Genomic DNA, 4944 nt, shown 5'->3' on the forward strand with positions numbered 1-4944 from the left:
TCTCTACTAGATATCGAAGGCCCAATATATATTATTTTATAATTTTAATTTATATGATATAAATAAAATTTTAATAACTAATTATATTTTAAATATTTTTTTTAGATATTTTAAGTTGTTAGCTATTGTAATTTATAATAATTTTTTGACATTGTAATTTACTATTTTAAGTTATTAACTATTATAATTTATAATATTCTCTTTATCCAAAGTTTTGTAGTATTGATAGTCTATTATATTTTTAGAATAATTTAAGTTTTTTATTACTGAAATTTATAATATTTTTTATTATATTTCAATTAAAGTGACACTGATATAATTTTGAGAGTCAATCAAATATCACGATTGAAGTCGCGAAGTAGACATATCTTAAATGACTCATAATATTTTATTAGAAGTGTTACAATAAAATTACTATAAAAATAGCTGTGAAAAAAATTAAGCGGGCCTCATATAAGATGTCAAGTTAATTTAAAACATCAATAGTTAATTTATCTTTTATTTTTTTATTAAATATTTTTTTTAATATTTAGATGACTCATAATAATTAATTAGGGATAAAATAGTAAAATTACAGTTGAAACAGTTGAAGTAAACATGTTATAAATGTCTATTTTACTTTTTTTATCAAAATTATTAATTTTTCAATACGCAAATGACATATAATAATCAATTAGGAAATAACTTATTAGAATTGATATAACAAAATTAATATAAAAAATAGTTGTGAAAAAATTTAGACAAATATTATATAAGATGTCAAGTTAATTTAAAACTTCAATAGTTCGTTTATCATTTTTTTGTTTATTTTATCTTTTTATTAAATATTACTGTATTAATACTTAAATTAAATGACTTATAGTAATTAATTAGGGATGAAATAAAAAAATTACGGTTAAAGCAATTGAAGCATACATGTCATAAAAGTCTATTTTATTTTTTTGTTAAATATTATTAATTTTTAATACTTAAATAACATATAATAATTAATTAGGGGTGATATAGTAAAATCACAAATTAATACTTAAATGACCTATAGTTGAAGCAGGGTAAAATTACGATTGAAGCAGTTGAAGCAGACATGTCATAAATATCTATTTTATATTTTTGTTAAATAATTTTTTTAATACGTAAATGACATATAATAATTAATTAGGGGTGATATGATAAAATCATGAAGGAAACAGGCATGACGACTGCCTCCTGCTTCCCTTCACGCTTCTATGTATTAGAATATATGTATATATTTCTTTTCTATATAATAGAAGCGCTGGTTTCGACCAGCTGCTTTATTATTTACTATATTACCCTTAATTGTTCTGTAATTTACCATATTATTCCTAATTAATTATTATAAGTCGTTTATATATTAGAATTAATAATATTTTTTACTATATTACCCCTAATTAATTATTATAAGTTATTTATATATTAGTATTAATAATATTTAATTAAAAAATAGATATTTATGATGTTTGTTTCAGCTGCTTTAACTGTAATTTTACTATATCATTTCTAATTAATTATTATAAGTCATTTATGTATTAAAAAATTAATAATATTTAATTAAAAAATAGATGACATGTCTGTTGCAGCTGCTTCAACCATAATTTTGCTAAATATCGCTCATAATTAATTATTATGAGTCATCTAAGTGTTAAAAATTTAATACTCCATATTTAAAAAAATAAAATAAACATAAAATGATAAATTAACTTTTGATGTATTAAATTAAATTGACCTCCTTCAACCGTGATTTTACCGTATCACCCCTGATTAATTATTATAAGTCATTTATGTATTAAAAAATTCATAATATTTAATTAAAACATTAGTTTCGACATGGCTGTTTCAAGAGCTGCGTCATGATTTTACTATATCACCCCTAATTAATTATTATAAGTCATTTATGTATTAGCATATTAATAGTATTTAGTTAAAACAAGAAAAATATGTGTTTATGACTTGTTTGTTGCAGCTGTTTCAACCATAATTTTACTAAATATCGCTCCTAATTAATTATGATGAGTCATCTAAGTATTAAAAAATTAATAATGTTTAATAAAATGATAAAATTGACAAACGATAAATTAACTCTTGGTGCTTTAAATTAAGTTGGCGTCCTTCAACCTTGATTTTGCTGTATCACTCCTAATTAATTATTGTAGGTCATTTATGTATTAAAAAAATAATAATATTTAATTAAAAAAATAGACATTTATGATATGACTATTTCAGCTGCTTCAATTGTAATTTTACTAAATACCGCTCTTAATTAATCATCTAAGTATTAAAAAATTAATGATATTTAATAAAAAAGATAAAATAGACATAAAATGATAAGCAGGTAGCAGACTGACATGTTTGTTTGTGTAACCTACTTAGATACTTCCTTTTATATTTGTTTATTTTACTTTCAATTTTAATCTATTATATATTTGAGAATTACGTAAAAATATCATAAACCATAATAATTAACAATTTAAAGTAATTAAAAAGACATAAAAAAAATTTGGTTGACTCTCTAAATTTTATTACTGTCACGTAAATTGGAACAGAAGAAAAAGTACTACAAATCACAATAATTAATAATTTAAAGTATTTTAAAAATATATAAAAATTTTAGTTAACTCTCAAAAATTGTATCAATACCACATAAATTGAGACAGGGGGTATAACATATATCATTTAAAAATTACATAAAAAGTATTATAAATCACAATAGTTAATCTTGACAATGTATTTCGCGCTGCCACCTCTATTCTAACCGTTGTTATATTTGGATATCTAGATCTGATAATATTGTGCACCCATCTATAAGAATTTCTTAACTTAGTAGTGGTTCAAAACATTTCAATATCTGTATTTATAAGTGTTTCGCCTTTGAGAAGATGATCCAAGACTTTGTTGTTAATTGAAGTATCTTTTGTTCCAGTTTTTGTATGAAATAATCCTATGAATATTAGTTCTACATCTTTTCTATATTTTGTAACATGTCTCAATCTTATCATCAAACAATTAAAATAGCCCGACTATATGACATATCACACTTTCTTATCATGTGAAAAAACTATCTTATAAAACTTCACTCCTTAGCGAGTACCGTCAAATAGTTATTATTTAAAAAGTTATCATTTTAAATCAATGTACATTTATGTTTGTATCTTATCAATATCGAATTTTGGTGCTAAAAAATGTCTATAGTGTTGGGTCCGTGCTGACACGGGTCATGCACCTCTAGTATATATATAAAAAAGCAAAACTAAAAGCAAGACAAGGAGTCATGTGACAAGCTATTGAGAAGTCACGTGATAATTTTAGGACAAAGGTAATAATATTGTAATAAAAAATTTAAATTAAAAGATATTAAATAATTGAATTTTAAAAAGTACTATCCTTTTAAAATGAAAAAAAAAAGTCATTAGCTTAAAAATAGAAAAGTATGCTTAAAGAGTCCTAAATAAACTCTTACTATCTCAAAAAATTATTTCTTTTATATGCTATAAAATATATTTGAATACATTTAATTTAGTAATAATAATAATAATAATGATATAATAATAATAAAATTATAGTACATAGTAAAATTGCTAACCAAAGAAAAGTGTGTACTAATAATATTAGTGTTGTGATGATGATGATGATAATAGTAGTAATAACAATAATAATAATAATAATAATAATAATAATAATAATTATTATTATTATTATTATTATTATTATATCATTAATTTTATAATTATTTATAATTAAAAATTAAATAATTCAAACTAAATTTTGAAATATCTACAATTGGCAGACAAACCTGTTCACGGTGAACTAATTTCACTTTAAATTTCCTCATTTTTAGACATTTTGAAAGAAAAATCTGTATTTAAATAATTCAAGAAAGGAAATAAGGGTAGCTACGTTATTGTCATAAGTGGTTTTAAATTGGGTGACTTATCCATTTATTTGAAGCACGGAAATTCAAATGGTAAAATAATTAAAATATTTAATGATAAATATATTAAAATTGATATACTATTAATACAAATTAAATGATAAGGATTAAACAAAATATTTAGTTTGAAATTTTTTATAGCTTTAAATTGAAACTATAAAAGGATAAATGATATTTTTAAAGATATAAATTATTTAAATTAGTTTTTAGATAAAGATAAAGTTTGTTGAATATTAGTTTGTTGAATTGGTGTTAAATTTTTGAATTTCAAATGAAAGTTACTGATTTTTTAAAATATTGAAAACATACGCTATACTAGATAAAGTTGAATTTGAACTAAATAAAAGATAAATTTGAATTTAAATTAAAAGATAAAATATATTTAAATTTGAAAATATTAGACTTTTTGAATCATTATCTTGAAATTAGAAACCCATAATTAAGGAATTCTAATAGATATTTACAATTTCAAACTTATTTCTTTTAAAATTTAAATGATATATAATATATTTAATAATAATAATTAGAAGTAATGGTAGATATAAGTACGTAGATTTAATAACTAATAATAATTAGTAGTAGAGGTACCATTAGTAGGGGGTGCGGATAGGCATGGTAACTTTACTAGATGATAAATAGTTATTAAGTAATAAGTATTTATTTTTAAGTAAAGTATTTCGTGTATATTATTGGTTGGTTTAATTTTTATGTTTATCCTCTTGACTTAAGATATTTTATTAATTCATATTCTAAATTAGATATTATCGTATTTAAATTATCTAATGTTTTAGGATCTTCGTTAGTATTATATAATTTTTTGTATTCTAGGTATAAACTATATAGTTTAGTTTCAATATTTTTTAATGATTTATTCTTTTCGTAAGATGTATTCATTAATTTGTGTAGTTTATTATTTTATCCTATTGAGATTTTAGCAATTTCTGTGTAGTATTTTATTCTAACTTTGCTATATTCAATGCGTAGGTTTATGTTCTTTATCT

The sequence above is a fragment of the Capsicum annuum genome, chromosome 11 (assembly GCF_002878395.1).
Source record: "Capsicum annuum cultivar UCD-10X-F1 chromosome 11, UCD10Xv1.1, whole genome shotgun sequence".
Taxonomy (NCBI): Eukaryota; Viridiplantae; Streptophyta; class Magnoliopsida; order Solanales; family Solanaceae; genus Capsicum; species Capsicum annuum.